Consider the following 23188-nt stretch of genomic DNA (forward strand, 5'->3'; position numbering starts at 1 on the left):
AGACAGAATCGATGCGGTGACGATGTTTCCTATAGTAGGTGAGTCTACAACCAGAGGGCAAAGCCTTAGAATACAGGGATGTCCATTTAGAACGGAGATAAGAAGGATTTTCTTCAGCCAGTGTGTGGTGAATCTGTGGAATTCATAGCTACAGAAAGCTGTGGAGGCCAAGTTATTCAGTATATTTGAAGTGGAGATTGATAGGTTCTTGGTTAGTCAGGGTGTCGAAGATTACGGAAGAGGGCAGGAGAATGGGGTTGAGAGGGTAAATAAATCAGTCATGATGGAATGACAGAGCAGGTTTGATGGGCTGAGTGGTCTATTTCTGCTCCAATATCTTAGTGTCTTATGGGCTTCCAAAAACTTATGTGCACACACATGCCCAGAACTGGATAAGCACAGGCTTCGGGCCTGCATCTGAGGTCACATCAAAGTCAAGCCTGAATGTACATTCCTGAGGGCAGATGCGATTATGCAGACCTGTGATAGTGTGAGAGCAAACGTTCCTCAAGGTGAGGTGAGATGAGGATACTGTATGTCTTCTATAGTGCAGGAAACCAGGATGAGAGGGCACAACCTTGGAATAAAGGGACATCCCTCTAGAACAAAGATAAGAAGGAATTTCTTTAGCCATATGGTAGGGAAACTGAAATTCATTGCCACAGATGGCTGCAGAAGTCATGTTGTTGTGTATATTTAAAGTGGAGGTTGATTGGCTCTTGATTAGGAAGGGTGTTAAAGGTTATGGATAGAAGGCAAGAGAATGGGGTTGATAGGAATAATAAATCAGCCAATATGGAATATCGGAGCAGACTCAATGTGCCAAATGGCCTAATTCTGCTCCTATGTCTTATGGTCCTATACACAGGCCGAAGCTGGGTGAGATCTTGCTGGCCTAAAGTGATTGAGATTGTGCAGAATGAATGTCAGATGAGAACATGCACTGAGGTCAGATGAGGACACACAGAACCAAGGTTAGGTGAGGACATGCAGAACAGGCCATCTGATCCTGGGGTCAATATTGGCCTGTGAGAGTGTGTGTGTGTGTGCTTTGCATGTTCTCCCTGTGAACATATGGGTTTCCTCTAGGTGTTCCGGTTTCTTCCACCTTCCTGAAATGCAAGGTGATGATTAATTGGCCTCGTGAGATGTCAGTGTAGTACTGGGTGTTGCATAGAATCTGGGAAGCATAGGGTACAGGAAGAAATGGTAAGAAGTGGGATTGGTCCTTGACTAATCACAGACTCAATGGACTAAATGATCTTCTCTGCGTTGTAAGGCAATATTGTGTGAGTGCAGGTTGGATCTGGCTCATCTACCCCAGAGGCTGTTGTCATGGTTTTGTATAGTCTTACAGAACAGAAGGCAGCCCATTGGCCCACCATCTTTATGGCAACTATGACCCCGACCAATCCAGCACACCAGCACTTGGCTCTTGGACACCTATGCCTTATCAGAATCAGATTCATGTTTACTATCACCAACATATGTCATATTGTTTATCCACAGCAGTAATATGAAAGGTTCAAAAGTTATTCTGAACTGCAAAAAATAAAGACATCGTACAGAAGACTTAGTGGTTCAAATACTCATCTCGATGCATCTTAATGTTGTGAGGGTCTCTGCTTCCACCATCCCATCAGGCAATGCATTCCACATTCCAGCCACCTTCTGGGTGGAAACCTTATTTATTTATTTATGCATTATTTATTGAGATACAGTGTGGAATAGGCCCTTCTGGCTCTTCGAGCATGCTTCCCAGTAAACCCCGATTTAACACTAGCCTAATCGCAGGACAATTTACAATGATCAATTAACCAACCAACTGATAGGTCTTTGGACTGTGGGAGGAAACCAGAACACCCGGAGGAAACCCATGGGTAGAACGTACAAACTCCTTACAGACTTTGGTGGGAATTGAACCCGGGTCATTGACATTGTGAAGTGCGGTAACCACTAAGCTATCATCCCACCCCTTGTTTTCCCGAAACTTAAACCCATGCCTTCTGTTTTAAGACAATTCTGCTGTAGGAAAATCTTTCATTCTCTCTAACCAATGTATACCACAATGGGTTTGTATACTGTATCTCAGTTGGGTCAACCGTTTCTCATCTCCTAATAGCTGAAACACACCACACTAGACAGTAGCCAGGTCAATCTCCTCTGTACCCGCACCTGCCAATCATATCAATGTAATTGCAAAGAAAGCAGCATCTTTACTTCCTTAGTGATATGCAGAGATTCGGCATGTCATCAAACCCTTGGCAGACTTCTATAGATGTGTAGTGGAGAGTGTATTGACTGGCTGCATTGCAGCCTAGTATGAAAACACCAAAGCCTTTGAGCGGAAAAACCTACAAAAGGTATTGGATTCAGCCCAGTACTTAATCGGTAAAGCCCTCCCAGCCATTGAGCATACTGACATAAAATGCTGTCATAGAAAATGTCCATCATCAAAGATCCTCACCACCCAGGCCATGCTCTTTTCTCACTGTTGCCATCAGGTAGAAGGTACAAGCGCCTCAGGATTCGCACCACGAACAGTTACTACCCTGCAACCTCCAGGCTCTTGAACAAATGAGGATAGCTACACTCATCTATTGAGATGTTCCCACTACCAACAGTTTCACTTTAATCAGAATCAGAATCAGAATCAGACTTTAATCGCCAAGTACCTATGCACATACAAGGAATTTACTTCCGGCAGATGTTGTCTCTCTGCTCATAACAATAATAATGATAAATATAAATGAAAATATAGATTATACATACAGGTAGTGCAATCCAAGTAATAGTTAGCCGACAGTTAACCAGCAGTTAACTGTTCAGCAAAGTGACTGCAGTAGGGAAAAAACTTCTCCAGTGCCTATTAGTCTTAGTCTGGAGGGACCTGAAGCGCCTACCAGACGGAAACAGATCGAGCAGTCCGTGCGCAGGATGGGAGGAGTCCTTTATGATGTTCCCGGACTCTTTATTTCATGCTCTCATTATTTATTTCTATTTAGTGATATCTGCATTTGCCTGGCTTGGTGTTCTATGCTCCTGCTCTTTCATTGATCCTGTTTACAGTTACTATTCTATAGATTTGCTGAGTATGCCTGCAGGAAAAAGTATCTCAGGGCTGTATGTGGTGACATGTATGTATCTGAAAATAAATTTTGCTTTAGACTTTGAAGTTTGAACTTCGATCTCCTTCCTTTAGTGTGGCCAGCTAAAGACCAACTGAAGTTTTAGAAAGTTTTACCAATAACCTCTCTCTTCTTAACTTCTAAACAGTCCATATCAAGAAGTTCCTTTATGCAGTTTTAACCATCTGTCTTCCTATGACGTCATCTTCTGGGATTACACCAAGATCCTTCCTTTCCTCAATATATTCAAATCAGCCCCGATATTCTTTAGGAATTTCCTAATATTATTTCTGCTATATTTGTTACAATGAGCGGCTGAGGAAGCGGAGGAACAAACAATGACAGACCACTCGCATCCCAGCTCGGAGCAGCGGCAATACAGCCAGACCCACTCAGCTGGACACAAGACGACAAAAACAAACAGCAAGACACAAAACATATTTTGACACGGAGAAGGTCATGAAGACAGCCCCTTACTTTAGGCGGCTCGGAGCGGTGACGATCAGCCAGCAAAATCTCAGATGAACACGAAAACAACAGAATTCGCATCCTAGCTCAGGTAGCGGCAAAGCAGCCGGACACGAAAACGACTGAATTCACGAAGCAGCCACAGGCACCGAAGCAACTCAGAGTCCACAATTCTTGGCTGCCCCAGGACGAGCACAGCCGCACGGGCTATGATGACGAACCAGCAGCGAGTAGATGTAAGCCGGCTCCTTTATGCTGACCCATTCAAATAAGAATCAGGTGCCCTAATCAAGGAGCCCAGTGGAATAGGGGGAAAAGGAAATTAACTGAAATAAGGAGTCAACGGACTGGGCTGTGAGAATATTGAGGCAGAATTAATGGCATATTATCCAAAGACTATCTGATGTTTCTGATGGAAGTTTTTGACATACTTAATTTAAACAAAGTATACTCCTTCCCTTCAAACATCAATAGAAGGATGCAAGTGAATGACAGGTAGTCATGTTTTGTTCAGAGGCTTTCGTTCCTGGAAAAGGCCTGAGATTTTTTGTGTACCATCGAAGCATGTGCTCCTGGAAACTATTTAGAGCTCTAAACGTAGCCCAGAAATGTGAAAGGACTGTCAAAGGGAGCTGATGGCATAGCCAGGTGAAGATCCAAACAGCAGGAATGTTCGAGCAGGTCTTAACAATAGTGTGGATAAATAGTGCAAAACATCTTTCAAGCCGTAATTTACTGTCCTCAACAGGTTCTGTTGCCATGGGGCGGACTAAATGCAAAGGGAATTAAATGCCTTCCTAACCAAAACTCTTTTTACACCTTACCTTATTGCTTCTTGTCTATAAGTACAGACATATACATGTGACTGCAAATGGTTGCTAGTTCTTAACTCATTCCAGGTCTTTGGATTTTATGCACTTTTGTTAGTCCAGGCCGGAGAAATCTGGTGCTAAGTGTTATGACCCCAGCCCCCTCTTTTGTGAGAATCGCAAGAGAGAGAGAGAGCAGCCTTACAGTTTGGAATGTGGGCTGGCCTCTCAGTCAGACAAAAGCCATGGACATAGCCATTATCTTGGGAGACACCTTTGTGGAATAAGGGACTGGACTACGTGCAAACCCTTAGGGCAACGTGGGCTGGGTGATGGGGGAAAGATTGCCTCACCCCCACCCTGATTGACATCTACAACCCTGCCAGTCCAGATAAAAGGTAGGCTGCCGAGGCGGGGCCTCAGACGTACCAAGGAGACACATGAAGAAGACACGATAGTGCTTCCCGTCGGAGCGGGAAGCCATTCTGAAGGAAGCCACGTGCGTTAGATTCCGGATCGGGAGTCTGTGGCTGAAACCAAAGGAAAAACCGTTTTAACTAACAACAGGGATTTGCTTCGCAAAGACGACGGGCAAGTGTTCCTTTTCTCTCTCTCCAACACGTGAAATGCCAGCGGTTCCCGAAACAGGGAAGCCTGCAGACTTTGAGTGACTCTTATATTTCATTGGACTCAGTATCCCCTAGACAACGATAGAGCTCATTTTTGATTGATTATTACTACACCTGTGCTTTAGATTGAGTTTTGACGATGTATATGATCTGAATGTTTTGTATTAACCATACGTTTGTGCCCCTTTATAAATAAAAACGTTTGAAAATAGTATCATCAGGCTTCAGCGGACCTCTCTATCTTTGCTGGTAAGTCACCCGGTTACTGGGAACGTAACATAAGCAAAGTGCTTAAGATCCCTGGTCTGGGATGGAAACAGAAAGGCTGAATTTAACAAGTAATAGAAGTAAAATAAAAATTATCATAACGGGGAAAATGTAAAAAGGGAAAAAATGAGATCAGGATGAGATTATATCAACTGACAGAGGTCATAAAGGTGACACTGTCTCAAATCATGAGATGTAATTGAAGATTTCCCTCATGGTGAAGAGAGAGAGGGGAGGAAAGAGATAAAGGAGGGAGAGGGAGAGAAGAAGAGAAGGGAGATGGGGAGCGGCAGAGAGTGGGGGATAGAAAGAGAGGAGAGAGAGGGTGGAGAGGGGAGAGAGGCAGAGAGAGGGGAGAGAGAGAGAGAAAAAAGAGAGGGCAAGGGGCAGGGAGAGAGGGAGAGAGAAGGAGGGGAGAGAAGAGAGAGAGGGAAGAGAAGCAGAGAGAGAGAGTACAAGGGAAAGACAGACATGCAGACAGCGAGGGAGAGTGAGAGAGAGAGAGGAAGAGTGAGAGAGAGAAGGAGAGATGGAAGAGAGAGAGGGGAGGAGAGAGATAAAGGACGGAGAGGGAGAGAAGGAGAGAAGGTCAAAGGGGAGGGACAGAGAGAGGGAGATAGAAAGAGAGAGAGAGAGAGAGAGAGAGAGAGAGAGACAGAGAGAGAGAGAGAGAGAGTGAGAGAGAGAGAGAGAGAGAGAGAGAGAGAGAGAGAGAGAGAGAGAGAGAGAGAGAGAGAGAGAGAGAGAGAGAGAATGTCATAAAATACCAAAACTGGAAAGAAATGATCATCTTTAATTTGAGCACAGGAGCAAAATCGATGGAAGTGCATGCAAGGAAAGATTAACTGTACGTGGAATAGGATCAGTGAGAGTGAGAATGAAAAAAAGGCAGCAACATCAGGATGCACTGAACCATCTATTTATTCATTTGAGCCTGTATTTACAAGTGCTTGCCAAGAATTAATTGAATCATGAAGCTACTGAATAAATTGAATGTCTTCATGAAAATTCAACACAAATGCCTTGTTACAGTTCATTTATCGATTCATGTTCCCAGCCTCTTGTCTCTGAGCTCCAGAAATCTGCTCCCCTTTATAGAAAGGAAGAAATAAACTTGTTCCAAATAGCCTTCCACTTCCTACCCCACATTTTTTCTTCCTCCCAACTATCAAACAGTGGCCATAAACTACACGATGACGGATTGTAAACACAAAGAAGTCTGCAGATCCAAAGCACATAGACACAAAATGCTGGAGGAGCTCAGCAGGCCAGGCAGCGTATATGGAAATGAATAAACAGTCAATGTTTCGGGCCAAGAGCCTACTTCAGGATGAGGGATTGGCTGGGTTAAGATAAGGAAATGTTTCCTTTGGTTAAAAGCACATGAAACCAGTGGTTATCAGCCCAGGATGAAAGGCTGGCCAATGGGAGAACTTGAATGTTCACTTGCTGAACATATTTGAGATGAGTTTGCTTACATCATAAACACAAGAAACTCTGCAGATGCTGGAAATCCCAAAAAACTCAGACAAAATGCTGGAGGAACTCAGCAGATCACGTAGCATCTATGGAAATGAATAAACAATTGACGTTTTGGGCAGTGACCCTTCTTCAGGACTGGAAAGGAAGGGAGAAGATGCCAGAATAAAAAGCTGAGGGTAGGGAAAGGATGGAACAATGCCTGCAAAAAGCTGGGGGGAGGGGAAAGGTAGAGATAAGTTTGGTGGTAAGATCCCTTTGGTGATGGCGGAAGTTGCGGAGACAGGTGTGTTGCATGCTGTTACGGTGTGTGTTGATGTACGACTGAATGCAGGTCGGGGGAATGACAAACTCTTCTGTTGCAGAAACAAGAGTTTATTCATTGGAACTCTAACTGAAGTTCAGTGGCTTGACCAAGCGATACCACGAGATGAGTCATACGGGAAACACACACAAGGACACCGCCCTACGCGCTAATTGGGAGTCCGCTTTAAATAATCACTGTACACTGAAAACCCATGTCAGTCAAAATAAACTTGACAAGATTAAACAGAAAGCACCAGGGTTTAATGACTCTCGTTAAGACAATAATGAACAAATACAGGTGCTCATGACAGATGCAGACATTCATGGCGTGGTATGTAAGGACAAGGGGAAGTCTACCACTGTTAAGGTGATGGAAGGATGGGGTGAGTGTGGATTTTTGGGAAATGGAGAAGATGTGGGAGAGGACAACATCAGTGGTGGAGAAAGGGAAAACCCATTCTTTGAAGATGAACTTCTCTGGAAAGGAAAGCCTCATCCTTGGAACAGATTTGGCAGAGATGAAGGAACTGAGAAAGAGAATAGCACTTTTTTAATAAGAGAAAGGGTGGGAAATTTTTTACTCATGTCAACCACTCTTGCCCTGTGGACTTTACTTGCAATGTCGGCAATTCTTCCACCACCCCCCGCCCCCCCAACACATGCTGCTCAAGTCACTGAGTTCCTCCAGAGTTCCTAAATTGCTCCAGATTTCAACATCTGCAGTTTCTTGTCTTTCCACCAGTCAGAGATTATCTCCTGGTTTTGATGCATTTGACAGTGTCTAATGTTCATTCAGACTCGCCATTGAAACTATGCCTTAGCACCAATGACATCAACAGGATTAGAACTTGTAGTCAAAACCATCATAGACTCCCCCCCCCCACCCACCCCATCTCCATTCAGGTCATTTTCTCTTTTCGCTGCTGCCGTGGAGTTGGAGGCCCAGGAGCCTCAGGTGCTCAGGTCCCACACCACCAGCTTCAGCTTCATTACTCTTTGACCATCAGGCTCCTGAATCAGCATGGATAATTTCACTCCCCTCAACTCTGAACTAATTCCACTCCCCTCAACTCTGAACTAATTCCACAACTTATGGATTCACTTTCAAGGACTACAACTTAAGTTTTTGGGATTATTTATTTTTGCATTTGCAGTTTGTATTTTGCACATTGACATTTGTCAGTCATTGCCATCATTTCTTGGTCCACTGAGAATGCCTGCAAGAAAGTGAATCTCAAGTTAGTATACAGTGGCATATACGTAATAAATTTACTTTGAAGTTTGAACGTTGAGAATTCTTGGTGACCGTATATAGAGAGGAGCATGACATAGTGCGTCTTAAGGTAAGTTTGAACTGAGTTTTTTTGAGTTCCAAGATCACTTTTAATGTTCTCTTCTAACTACATTCCACTCTCTGAGAATCTTATTGAAGCGATAGACATCAGTACAAAATAGATTAAAGCCGGTAGAATGGGATGCTGCCACCCTTCCGAAAACGAATCAATAAACTTAGCAGTAAATGTGAGGAAAAGCTGTGTTAAAGGTTATAAATCATGACCTCCTGTAGTCTTCCATCGCTGCACAGTCAACTGGAAAAGTGAACATATTACTCCAGATCAAAGCTGTTGCAACCTTTAATGAGCAAGATTTCAAAGTGACACTGCTGCAGAAAATGGTTTAAGGGAATATTTTTTGCCCATTGTCAAAGTGTGGGTACCTCAGAGGGGAGTAAATTTACGAGGGAAGGGCAGGTGACGTGAGCGGGTTGGGGGAGGTGGTGGCAGGATGGCAAAAGTCAGGAGCGAAGACATAGCAAAATGTGGCAGCCAATTCGTCAGCCCCCACCTGCAAACTGCCCCAAATAAAGCACCAAGTTGTAACTTATTCCCTTCGCTTTTTCCACACCACCACTAATGTGGCAAATTACCATAATAGGGATAATAAACGTGCAGCACAGTATAAAATGCAGGTAGAGAACAGATACACAGATACAGCCCCAGCTGTTTGGACATGGTGTCAGCTAGGCTGCCGTTCAGCTGGGGGTGTATTTGGCCACTGACACTTGGGCTTCTTGGGCTCGATGGATGAACATTGAGGATGGTTCTCGCCCTGTTAGAGTTCAGCTGGGCTCTGTCAAAAATTACAGCCATAATTAGGAACATGGTTATGCTCACCATTTTCTTCAACCATCGAACAATAAATTCAGTGAGGTAAACACAAAGTACACTGCAGATGCTGTGGTCCAATCAACACGTACAACATGCTGGAGGAACTCCATTGACTGCTCATTTCCACGGATGCTGCCCGACCTGCTAAATTCAGTGAGGTACTGGCTAGGAGGATGGTCTGGACCACAGACAGAATCTAAAGGATCATTATTAAGAATGGATTGTGACTGGCTGATTGGTTTATACTTTATCATTAATAGGCATCCGTTAGTCTTGTGAGACCATGGATTTGCGCCTTGGAAGATTTCCAGGGTGCAGGCCTGGGCAGGGTTGTATGGGAGACCGGCAGTTGCCCATGCTGCAAGTCTCCCCTCTCCACGCCACTGACGTTGTCCAAGGGAAGGGCACTAGGACCCAAGCAGCTTGGCACCGGTGTCGTCGCAGAGCAATGTGTTAAGTGTCTTGCTCAAGGACACAACACACTGCCTCAGCTGAGGCTCGAACCAGTGACCTTCAGATCACTAGTCCGATGCCTTATCCACTAGGCCACGTGCCAACACTCACTTTATCATTACCAATAACAAAATTACGTATTCACAAGTTGAACGTTTTATTTAAGACATGACCTCCTGCAAATTAATGGTATTATGAAAGAAACTGTACATTTTACACAAATACAGTTCTGAATCATGCTGTTAACACTGTGACCATGCTGGATGCATTGCGCTCTGGGCTTGTCAGTACTGAGGGCACTCATACCTCTATGTTGCAAATTGATTCGGGCATCACTGCAGGAGATAAGTAACAAAATCCAAGATGCCACATCACTGAGAAGGTTCTGCCGTGTGAAAAGTTCCTTGTACACATGACACTCTAAAACAGAGCCCTGTTGGAATGTTCTATCAAGGGTCTGGTACCACCATTCATGAAAATGTTATACTTGCTGTCAACCCAATAGTTTTTAGACAATAGTTTATTTTTCACGCATGGTCCTTTATTGTAAACACATCGATGTAAATTATGGAGTCATAAAATAGACATATTGAATCACTATGACATAAGAGGTGACCATTCAAGCCACTGAGAGAAAGCTGTCTACGGGTAAAACACAAATCACTTCGAACTGCAGATGCCGGAAATCTGAAATAAAATTAGGAAATACCGGAAAGCATCAGCATCTGTAGAAAGTCAAGGAGCCTTCAGCTCTGGCAATGCTCTTTTGATTCGAAGCACAATATTGTGCAGAAGTTTTTATACATATAAAGCTAGTGTGCTAAGACTTTTCCACAGTACTGTATTTGTCAACATGGAGTGGAGAGAAATACTTTGCAAAACTGGAGGGAAAAAAGGATAATGGGAATAGTGGAAGTGGAGTGTGTGGAACAGGTAACAGGCAAGGAGTACCAGGGAGAGGGGGTTGGGCGGGTGCAAACACACCCAGCCCAGAGACACCAGGCAAGGTCATTTGATTCCAAACAATTGGTTTATAGATCATTACAGAATGACTCTTCGGTGCTTCCCACTGCTTCCCCTTTTCCCAACCCTCTCCCTGCCCCCTTACCACTCTCAGCCCACAATAGAAACCCATATCTGAATGTTAATTATCTCTCACAAATGTCATGAAATGTGTTTGTTTTTTTTGCAGCAGCATTTTAGTGCTATGCATAAATCACCCTAGCTATGTATATGCGTCTAATACTTCTGCACAACAGTGTATTAACTGTTCTTCTTTCCACAGATGTTGCATGACCTGTTGAGTGTTTCTGCATTTTCCAACTTTATCCCATTAATGCATTCCAATTAGTCTCATTTCACCAACATCTCCCAATTATCTTGCCAATTAATTTCCCTTGTCCCCTATCTAATTCCAGTTTTAAGACTTGGTCCGATTCAGTTTCAGCTACAGGTTATGAGGTCCCGATAAACACCATTCACTGCACAAGTGATTTTGCTCACAAACCCCATTTATCTTTTGCATTCTGTTATAATTGTGACCCCACTTCAAGAGTAAGTTATTAGCTGTAAAGTGCTTTGTGATGTTCTCAGAGGTGCCATAGAATTTCAAGTCTTTTTTTTGTTTTTAACACTGTAAAATCACACCATTAATCACTGTTCATTACTGATGTCATCAGGCTCAGTAAACTCTTTGTTTCGCTCCCTCCTGTACTGTCAATCATACTTCTTTATATTTAATTTTTAAACATCATTTCATGATTTATCTAAACAACATTGGGCCCACAATACTGAATTAAACATCTGATTCAATAATAGTCCTTTCCTCTTTGGATGATTTTGCCTGGCTCACCCCTTTCAGTTAATGTTTATTGATCTTAAATACCCTGTGTGTTGTATTTGGCCAACTGTTCAGAATGTTCATCTTTTACTCTGAACTGCCTGGTTTCCCACACAAAGAGGAGGTCAAGCTCTTTTATTCTCCTTGGATTCTTAAAGTTCTTAGTTTTCATTTGTAAATGGAACTGTGAATCACAAAGATCTTAGGACTCTGGTGATTTCTGCTGGCAAAAGGTTTCCAATTAGTCTACTGACCACTGACAGCTGCTGTGCTTTTCGCTTTACAACAGTTTACAGTATCCTAAATTATCTAATGAGATTTCACTTTTAACCACAAGTCCCTTCTGAGGGATTTTATCAAATGCTTTCTGAAAGTCAAAATATCCAATAGTATCCTTTTAATGCCTTTGAATAGAAAATTGTACTAGAAGGAATGGATTTGACCTAGTACATCTACATGAAACACTGTCATAGGAAAGTAGCATCAATCATCAGGGATCTCAACCACTCAGGACATGCTCTCTTCTCGCTGCTGCCATCAGGTAGAAGGTACAGAAGCCTCAGGACTCACACCACCAGGTTCCGATATAGTTACTACCCCTCAACCATCGCGTTCTTGAACAAAAGGGGATAACTACACTCAGCTTCACTTGCCCCATTATTGAAATGTTCCCGCTTTCAGGGACTCTTCATCTCATGCGCTTGTTAATTATTACTATTTATTCATATTTGCGTTTGCACGGCTTGTTGCCTTCTTCACTCTGGTTGAATGTCCTAGTTCAATGGTCTTTCATTGATCCTCTTATAGTTACTATTCTGTAGATTAGTTGTGTATGCCCACAGGAAAATGAATCTCTGGGTTGTATATGGTTACATATATGTATTTTGATAATAAAATTGACTTTGAACTTTAATCATCCTCTGCAATTCTATTACAGCTTGAATGTATCCAGTTCAGGTCATTAGGCATAGCATTGTTCCCACTACATGAGTAGACATTGCTGGAAATTTTCTATGACACCCACTGCAAGCATCATTTTATCTTTTCCTTTTACTGGTACTGATGCTGAGATACTGCCTAGGATGCGCTGGGACACATCGTCGATGATGTAACCTGGGTTCATCGGGTGTTTCAGGTCTTTCAACATTAGACACGACCCAGCCAGGGTTGATCAGGGTTGCATTGGTCCACGGGTCACACCTCTTGATCCACAACCATCTGGAGGCTCACTCAGCGACTCTTTTCTTTGCAGCCCCTGTAATACCAAGGAAAGAGTAGGTTCTGCAGAGTGAGCAGCCAGCAAAACCTCTACACCCCACCTCTATAGGCTCGCATCATGCATTCCACCTCTGTCTCTGGCACTGCTCTACCAGCTCCTGGTATCTGGCTTTCTTAAACTGAAATGCCTCCAGCCTTCCCAAGTGAATGTCATTTCTACCATGACCGCCTGCTTCTAAGTTTCTGACAGAATGATCGTGTCAGGCCTTAGGGACGATGATGCAATGAAGTCAAGGAACTTTAACTGCTTCCCAAGATCAACTTTTTAACTGACATAGTGACTGTTTTTTTTATGTTATCTGATTCTATTTTCAGAAATCCACATGACTTGGTTAACATCATAGGGTTGGTTGGTTGGTTGGTTGGCATCCGTCTGTCTCAAAGGACAATGGGTGATCTTCACCACATGCCTGGGTGGAGATCCTGAGGTGCCCAGTCATCAAGATCCCTCTCTCGGCCTCACCAGTGTTGTCCAAAGGGAAGCTTATGAAGCAATTCAGCTTGGCTGCAGGAGCTGCCAGAAGGATGTTCAGTGATGTCCAGCTACCTTAGGAACTCCACTCCGGATTTGCTGTCTGTGTTTACTCCTGTAGCCTTCATCTCTCCTGAGGCTCCACAAGGCAGTGGGGCTATTTACCCATAGCTGGGGACCTGGTTCATGAGTGCCAGGGCATGTCCACACGCCGGTGGGCCTGCATGCTCTGTGCGCAGGGGCCAGACCCCCTCCCTGTCCCCTGTTGTTCAGCCTGAGTCCGAAAGGAGCTCAGATTCCGTGTGTCGCCACTGAGGAGGCACTACACGAGGCTTGTTTGAGAGACAGGCAGGGAGGGGCTTACACACTCAGCTCTCCTTTCTGCAAGACTACTAGCCAGTGGTGGAAGCTGAAAGTGAGAGCAACAAGCACTACCACTACACTGCCACATTAGGTGCATCACAACAACCATTTTGACTTTAATTGCTTGCCCAGACTGGAATTATAACTGACTTCCTGAGTGTTTCTTAAGTTATCAGAATCTATCTTCAGAAGTCCACATGACTTGGGGTGCATATACTGTATGTATAATGTCCTTTGCCTTTCCTTTCCGTATGATGTCTTCAAAAACTCCCAAAGCTACTCTTGCCTTCTATGAACTGAGAAACGTATAAGCCAATGCTTTGATGTTTCTGAGTGAGGGTGAAGGAAGGGCCATGAGATTAGCTTCTGTTCAAATTGCATTGCTAAAAAACATTAGGAGCATGAAGAGATGTTCATTAAAACATTGGCATTGTCTTTCTTGCCTCTTTCTTTTCTCAGGGAGTCCCGAGATGGCACTAACAATTCCAATTTAACCTTCATTACTATACATATACTGAATTCTACTACATCTTCATCCATTATTTGATAAAAAGAGCTCCTCCCCTCAACTGGTGTCCAGTGGTGATAAATTTTAGGTGTTCATTCCAAACTCTTGGCCAACAATCAGTGCTGCTCCAATACCGATTTAAACAGATTTAGACAGTTATTAAGGCCACACACACAAAACACTGGAGGAACTCAGCAGGTCAGGCGGCATCTATAGAAATAAACAAAAATGAACAAACAGTCGACGTTTTGGGCGGAGACCCTTCAAGACTGAGAAGGAAGAGGGCAGAGGCCAGAATAAAAAGGTGGGGGTAGGGGCTGGAGGCTAGCTGGAAGGTAACAGGTGAAGCCAGGTGGGTGGGAAAGGTCAAGGGCTGGGGAAGAAGGAAATAATGCTATTGTTGATTGGGGGCTGACACACAGGAACTGTAATTCATTCCCGATTTGACAATGGTCAGTGTGGCTCAATAATACTCAGGTGTGGTTTGGAGTTGTGGATGGGTGCTGGGAGTTGTCAATGGGGAGATGAAGGTTGACTAGTAGATCAGTTGTCTGTCTTAAAATGTTCCCCTCTCTTTCCATCAGACAGCTACCTAATGGCCGTCTTCTTCCTGTAGACATTAAAAATTATTTCCATTATACCTTAAACATTTGGAAATACTTTGCAGAGGAGTAATAAGACCCAGTACATATGTAATTTCTATTGCGTGCCTCATTATTACGCAGCAAGGTTCTTTTACTCATTGAGTTACATGGGTGGGGGGTGTTGATGGAGACGTAGGCAGATTATCTCACTACAACTTCACACAGAAAGAAGCAGAAGAGCCTCATCTGCTTTGGTCTGTGGTCGATCCCGCTTCCTCACATCCTCATGTTCAAATCAGAGCAGCTGTGATGATTTCATTTACATGTTAATAACCTAAAGGCCTGCACAAACCACAGAATAAATGCTTTTTATTACACGCGTATCTGTTCCAATGCAGCTTGAATGAAAACTCTGGTAATTAATTGTTTTAAGCGATTCTATTAAAAACTGTCTGGCAGCAATCTGTGCTGAATGTTGAATATTTATAGAAGACAGAACAAGCGCAGAGGAGCAATGCAAAGGAACACCACCCAGTGCCCCACTTTATTCCCTTAAAGCTGTACCTCATTTAACTTGAACCTTCCCTTGCCCAGAGCAAAACATACAGCCATTTTAATTACACTCCTTCAAGGAAGCCCACCATGAAAATGATTTTTTTCAGGGTGAAATCCTGTCTTAACCCTTTTGTCCTTCCTCGTCTCTTGCAAATGTAGAGTGGCAAAAATGTCTTTGCATAGATGTGAGGATCTACATTGTAAATCAGGCGCGACTTGCCCAGGCAGTTCCTATTCCCAAATAAGGTCCACAGATGGAGCTGGTATTGGGTTCCATGCTGCCCCATCTTGTAGCACAGGAGCCATATACCTAATTTATGTCCATGGAGACGGGTATCTATTTTCTGTCTGTAGTGCAGTTTGTGGTGCGTTTATTATAGTGATTTGTCATTGGGTTGAGGATGTGGTAGAAGCAATGAGTATATTCATGCTTTGTTACTTTATTTATTTATTTATTGAGATACAACATGGCCCTTCCAGCCTTTCAAACGGCACTGCCCAGCAACCCCTGATTTAACCCTAGCCTCGTCACGAGACGATTTACAATTGTCAATTAACCTACAAACCGGTAGGCCTTTGGACAGTGGGAGTAAACCAGAGCACCCGGACGAAACCCACGTGGTCACAGGGAGAACGTACGAGCTTCTTACAGACAGTGGTGCGACATTTAGTTGACACAAGTAAGCCATGAGGAATGATTTTTTTTTGCTGAACATTAATTGGAACGTTATTAGACCACTTAAATACATATAGAGAAGCTGAAATTGATGTTGCTTGTACACTAACTTTGCTAACTGATGTGCTAATTTAGGTTCACCGCTAATTACATCTCTTAGTTATATCGCTAATTTAGTTTTGTTAGTTTTTTAGTGCTTTGCGGGTTTCATAATAAAGGATCGAATGTACCTACTTTGATTTGGAAATTCATTATTTGAAAGTGTGTCATACAGTGTCAATGATCCTGTCTTAGTCTCTCAGCAGTTTTGGTTTATTTTCAAGTAGCTGCTACACTTAGTATAAATTTTGTGTTTCTGTGTCACGAGTTTAAACAATGTTCCACAATCAGTGATAGATTTGGATTCAGATTTATCTATCACAGGAACATCAAAACATAAAGTCAAATAGTTAATATGATGAATAAACTCTTCTCAGGCTTCTAGCCGGATACAGGTATCAACTACAGCCAACATCTCGATGACAAACTCTGCCATCTTCATCAGGGATGATGCCTGGACATTTCTAGTCTGGTGGTATTTATGCCCCCATTGACCGTCCATCCCGATTAGCTAGTCCTCATCCAATCAGGTTCCCACTCTCCCACATTGTTTACGATCAAATTTCAGTTCTTACTTAGAATGAGACCTTTGTTTTTGTTAAAATTCTTTTCCTCTAGTTTCAACTACTTCCTTTACCAAGCAGTCCCAAAAGCCACTGGTGTAGCATAGTAGTTTGGTGCCATTGAAGTCAATTCAATAGCCATTATGAATGCAGTGGAAATCAATCGGTCCCTTAAAAGAGCCAACAGAAAAAAACAGGAAAACTAACACTGAGGAGGAAGCAGTAGCTACTGTCTGTCTTCCCAATATTTCCACGGTTTCTGGAAGGATCGCCAAGATCCTGAAGAAACACCAGATTAATACCGTCCACAAACTCGTAGGGAAGCTCAAATGACAGTTTATGTGAGTCAAAGATGATTTGGGACGTGGGTGGGCTGGCACTTACAGGACTCCTTGCGAGTGCGGAGCAACGTTTATTGGCCGAATGGAACACATGGTGGAAACCCGCATCAAGGAGCACAGGAAATGTGTCAGTTTGGGTTACTCGGAGAAATCAGCCGTAGCAAACACCCGCATTCATAATGGCCATAGGATTGACTTTGATGGCCAAAACTATTGTGCCATGCCAATGGCTTTTGGAACCACCTGGTAAAGGTAAGCCATTGAAGTAAAACTAGAGGAAAAGAATTTTAATAAAGACAAAGGTCTTGCTCTAAGTAAGAACTGGAATTCAAATGTAAGCAAGGTGAGAGAACGGAAACCTGATTGGAAGAGGACTACCCAATCATGATGAATGGACAATGGGGGTATAAATACTACCAGACTAGACATGTCCAGGCCTCATCCCTGATGAAGATGGCAGAGCTTGTCATCGAGACGTCAGTTATAATTGATACCTGTACCTGGCTGGAAGCCCTAGAAGATTTTATTCATCATATAGGCATTAGATCCTTTTTTAGTTGATATTAATTCCCCGATTGTAGGTTTAGCCAAATAATCACTGAACTAAATATATGTAGATGACAACTATAAACACATTGACTGAGAGCAGAAAAATATTAGAATTAGGATCTGTGATTCTGAGCCTACTCCACCAGTGGGCAAGGTCGTTACATATTCTCTTGGTCTTGGCTCCACTGTCTTGCCTGCTCTCCATAAGCCTTAACTCCTTTATGGACTAAATACAGTCAGTTTTGTTCTTGAATATGCTCAATAACACAGATTCCACCTCAGTGTGGTGTTGTCAATTCCAAAGCTTCACATCCCTTTGAACGGGGGATGTTTAATGGGCACTCTCTTTTATTTTCCTCCTTGCTCTAAATTCTCACACAAGGGGAAGCATTCTCTCAGCATCTACCTGGTCAAGACCCCTCTGAAGTTCAGACATTTATATAAGATCACCTCTCAGTCTTCTAACTTCAATGAAGAAGGCATAGACTTGATGGGCCAGTTGGCCTAATTCTGCCTCGATATCTTATGGTCTTATGGAGTAAGGACAATCTGCTCAGTTGTTCCTCAAAAGGCAGCATTTTATTCCAGGAGTCATTCTGGTAAACTGCTTCTAAGTGCGTCGATGGTAAGGAGAGCAACACTAATGTACCTAGTGTGGTCGTTTCAATATCCTCATGAGGTCGAAATGCCTCTTATTTTCCTTTTGTTTCAATATTCATGTGCTCCTTCAAGCCATCCAATGAGATTCTACCTGGATTAAGGTAGAGATGAGACCCAGGCCAGCAACACAGTTACCAGGCCTCCAACATCCAATGTGCCTTCTTGGAATATCTCAAGGCCAGGTGGACGTTGAATGAGAGAAGCCACTGTGGAGGTTTCTCTTTTCTCTGAATCAGCCTTTGTTATGTATAGCTTTTCATCAGTTCTATTGTATTTCTTTATTTTCCTGTAAATGTTTGCGAGGAAATTCATCTCAAGGTAACATCTGGTAACATATACATACTTTTCTTTGAACGTCATTGAAACCCCCTTCACAGCAACACTGCCTTAGTGAGCACAGTCACTTCAGTGTTAATGCATGACCAAGCCCAGATCTCAGTTGTGCTCACTTGGGTAAATTTGCTGTTCCACTGAGGGGGTGGGGTGCAAATTTCACATGAATTGTGGGGTACCGAGGAGAAAATGCCATCAAGGACAACAAGAGCCCCATTCAGAAAGAGTGATCAGAAAAGCAACCGTTCTGCCACTGGCACATGTTAGAGAAACAAAATGGCGGAGGCTAACCTCCTTGAATGCTGGACATCTCTTAGAACAGACAGATCTGTTTAACAGGGGTAAAAATAAAACATACAAATGAAAATGGGAGTGGGCCTCTCTCCTGAATCTGAAACAAGCCTTTCTCAGAAACGAGTTTGCTTTTTCCCCAACCCCCACCCTCATGTGACCTGCAGAAGGCAGCTTTGAGAAGTGCCTCACCTGCTGACATCAGAAAGCTGACTCTAAGCATGCATTTCTCACCTTGCGGTGCCCAGGCTTGGAGGTGAGTGTCGCAGGAAGAATGAAGATAACTTATTATGAAGGGTGTAACTAACTCTTTAATTTTAGCGTAATTATTTCTCACAGGCATTTATTTCAATTTATTTGCAGTCAGTGTCCCTTTCAAACAGACCCGATTTGAAGGGGCTAAATCTGTATGGAGTTCTGACAGGTTGATCCATAGCCTCCTCTCGTGCTAAGATGAGGCCACTCTTAAGGTGAAGGAGCAACACCTTATATTCCATCTGTGACCTGATGGTATGAATTTTGATTTCTCCTTCTGGTAAAAAAAAATTTCCCCCTCCCCTTCCTCTATTGCTCACTCTGACCTTTTACATCTTCTCAGCTGCCTACTATTCCCCTGGGTCCCCTCCCCCTTCCTTTTCTCTTATGGTCCACTCTCCTCTCCTATTAGATTCCTTTTGCTCCAGCACTTGTCCTTTTCCACCTTCATGTATCATCTTCTAGCTACACTCCTTACCCTACCCCCCCCCACCTTTTTATTCAGGCATCTTCCCCCGTCCTTCTCATTCCTGAAGGAAGGTCTCAGTCCAAAACCTTTCCATAGATGCTGCCTGGTCTGCTGAGTTCCTCCAGCACTTTGTGTGTGTTGCTTTGGAATTCCAGCATCTCAAATACTTCAATTCAGATCACCCTCCAACTTGCCACTACATGTGCAGCAACTCTCTTAACGGTTTAACTCCTCACCTCCTGGTTTCTCTCACTCCAACTGTGTTCTACTCCCACCATACTATTAAATCTCTCTTACCTCCACCCTTGGGTGGCAGGAAAGAGATCCATCACTACCAGAGGAGGTGTGAGGTGCTCATTCCCTCTGCTAGCTGGCAGGTCACCCTTAGGCATGGTGCAGCACCTTAGGGTCACGTGAAGCCACGGGAGCAGGTGGTTGATGGTCGTATGAGCAGCTGGTCCTCATCACAAGTCCTGGTTATGCCAGGCAGACAACCTCCAAAAGAGTATTGATAATGGCTGGAGTTACCCTATTTTATAAAGACACTGCCCAGAAGAAGAAGTTTAAATTTCCCTCTGCATAAGTTTTGCCTTGGTGCTCTGGTTTCAGAGTTCAAAGTACATTTAGTATCAAAGTGTGTATACATTATACAACCTTGAGATTTGCCACAAAGCAAAGGAGCGCAGAAGAACCCATTAAAAAAAAGACTGCAATGTGCAGAAAGAGAGAAAAAAAGCGTGCAAGGAATAAGTGAAAGCAAAAAGCATCTAGATTGAAAGTGCATCCTCAGACATGAAGCCTGGGGCAGACAGAGCAGGCCACAGCCTCAGTTCAGCACAGAGCGGAGTAAATGTTGCAGCCACCCACATCCCAAAGATGTGCTCATAAAATAACACAATCCTCTGGCCCAGGTGGATGGTAGAAACATCATAAGAAGAGGATGGCATGTGAAAGAGAACATGGGGCAGGGGAATGTGACCTATAGAAAAGCTTTGAATACCAGCAAAGAATAGATGGGCTGAATATCCTCCCTCTGCATCACAGGGAAATGTAAGTAATTGTGCATATCCTTCCCGGTGCAGTCGACGAAGCTGAGTCCCAGACAAACCGAGATGCTCTGTCATGCTGGAGGAATGTACTGGTCAGTGAGGGCAGGCGCTGGAGAGGAGAGCCCTGCTACTTGGGCTCAGTCACACAGGGCAGACACTGAGCTGATGAGGGGGAAAAGACTGCGGTGAGCAGTGGAGGCGATTAAAGCTGTCTGAGCCGGGAATGAGCAGAGCACAGGCCGGTCAGCTCTGCGGCTCATATAAATCCAGACAGCCCTATTGATTTTGTAATTTGCCGATAATATGATGTAGTTGAATGCATCCCAGCCCCAAAATCATATAATTTATACAAGATATATGACCCTGGCCTCTCTAAGGATCATCTACAACCGTATCGGCTGGGAATTCATCAAAAATGTGGGTGAAGTGGGGGAGGGAGAGTTCAGAGGTGCCAGGAAGTGTGGTGTAAATCAGCCCACAGGCAGTAACGCTTTTGGGGACCGTTTCAACAAGACAGTAGACTCTATAACATTGTGCAATGGTTGCTCTTCGACTAACACCAGTACAGGAACTCACCAAACTTTAAAGAAAGGTTTTCCTTACCAAGCTGAATGCTTATCATTGTCTTCATGTCAAAGGGCTCAAGCAATGAGTTCTCAGGTACATTGCTCACAGCATGGACTTCACACAGCTGGCGAGAGATATGTGTATCCCGGCCGACGCAAATGCTTGACGCTATGCAGGAGTAAGGCTCTGGGTTTACATCTGAAAACCTCACAGTGAGAAATTCCTCCATAATTACAGACAGGGGATAAGGCATTCAAATTTGCAGCCTCTCTTTCCCATCCGTCATGCAGCGGAAGGTCAGAAAGGAAGAAAGTGAGAAAGAATTGGTAGAGTTAAACTCTGGCTTACAATGAGAAAAACACATGGGAATGTTTAAAAAGGCTCCCTCAGTGGGATGGGAATGCTGTTTTGTGTGAGGAAAAATGCGGAGCTTTTGTACTCCGCTGTACTTTTCCTTGCTCTCTCCCTCTTGAGAAGGCTCTTTGATGTCACTACCTCATCCCTTGGAAAAGAAAAAATTAGCTATGCTTGCGTGAAATGCAGCTGAAGGGAACCAATGGACAGTGCAGTGGAAGTTGTAGAAAGTTGTGAATTCAGTCAGCTCCATCATAGGAAATAACCTCCTTAGCATCCAGGAAACCTTCAATGAGAGATGCCTCAAAAAGGTGGTATCCATCACTAAGGACATCTACCACCCAGGACATGCCCTCTTCTCATTGCTATCATCAGGAAGGAGGTACAGGAGCCTGCAGGGACACACTCAAGAACAGTTTCTTCCCCCTTGTCATCTGATTACTGAATGGACATTGAAACATGAACACTACCTCACTGAAGTTCAAACGCTCAGAGTTCAAAGTAAAATTTACTATCAGACTACATACAGTCCTGAGATTCTCTTTCCTGTGGGTATACCCAGCAAATCTATAGAATAAGAACTATAACAGGATGAATGGAAGATCAACCAGAGTGCAGAAGGCCGCAAACTGTGCGAATGCAAATAGAAGTAAAGAGCAATAAATAATGAGAGCATGAAATAACAGAACAAAGAGTCCTTAAAGTGAGATTGTTGGTTGTGGGATCATCTCAATAGATGAGTGTAGTTATCATCTTTTTGTTCAAGAGCCTGATGGTTGAGGGGTAGTAACTGATCTTGAACCTGGTGGCACAGGTCCTGAGGCTCTTGTACCTTCTTCCTGATGGCAGCAGTGAGAAAGGAGCAGGGCCTCGGTGGTGGGGATTTTTGATGATGGATGCTGCTTTTCTAGGACAATGTTTCATGTTGGTGCACTCAATGGTTGAGAGCGTTTTACCCATGATGAACTGGACCAAATCCATTGCCTTCTGCAGGACTTTCCATACCAGGCTGTAATGCAGTCAGTACCTTTTCCACTGCAAGTCTATGGACATTTGTCTAGGTTCTTGATTACATGCCAAAACTCCTACTTTTTATTTCTCTACTTTTTGCACTACTTATTTAATTTAACTATATATATTTTATATATATATACTTACTGTGACTCACAAATATTTGTTCTTATGTATTGCATTGTACTGCTGTTGCACAAACAACAAATTTCATATGCCAATGATATCAAGAGTGCCACGAAGAGTGGTGTAAATCAGCCCACAGGCAGTAAAGTTGTGCGAGACAGTTTCAAACCTCTATAACAAGTCTCTCCAACATTGTACAATGGTTGTTCTTTGACCAACACCAGTACAGGAGCTCACCAAACTTTAAAGAACAGTTTTCTTTCCAAACTGAATGCTCCCTGGCTAAAGGCTCAAGCAATGAGCTCTCAAGTACACTGCTCACTGCACAGGGGTATGTTTGTCCCTGATGATGCAAATGCCTGAGGCAAAGGAGGAGCAAGGGGGCTCTGGGTTCTTACGTGTGAAAATCTCACAGTAAGAAACCTGATTCTGATTCAGTGGGATGGGGCTTGTATGGAGGGTGCCAGCAGACAACTACCTCAGAATGAGCTGCAAAATGATTTAGCCTCAATTACCAAGGAATACTAAGGCACAGGCT

General features: G+C 43.5%; 1 long non-coding RNA gene across 1 annotated transcript; it reads right to left on the reverse strand.

Annotated features, from left to right (window-relative positions):
• Window positions 1–8204: 8204 nt before the first annotated feature.
• LOC140738973 (uncharacterized) lies at window positions 8205–21354 on the reverse strand. Its single transcript, XR_012101499.1, has 2 exons — window positions 21196–21354; window positions 8205–8303 (listed from the first exon to the last, which is right to left on the reverse strand). It is a non-coding gene; the product is annotated as an uncharacterized lncRNA (long non-coding RNA).
• Between the last annotated feature and the right edge of the window lie 1834 nt (window positions 21355–23188).

The sequence above is a fragment of the Hemitrygon akajei genome, chromosome 14 (genome assembly GCF_048418815.1).
Source record: "Hemitrygon akajei chromosome 14, sHemAka1.3, whole genome shotgun sequence".
NCBI lineage: Eukaryota > Metazoa > Chordata > Chondrichthyes > Myliobatiformes > Dasyatidae > Hemitrygon > Hemitrygon akajei.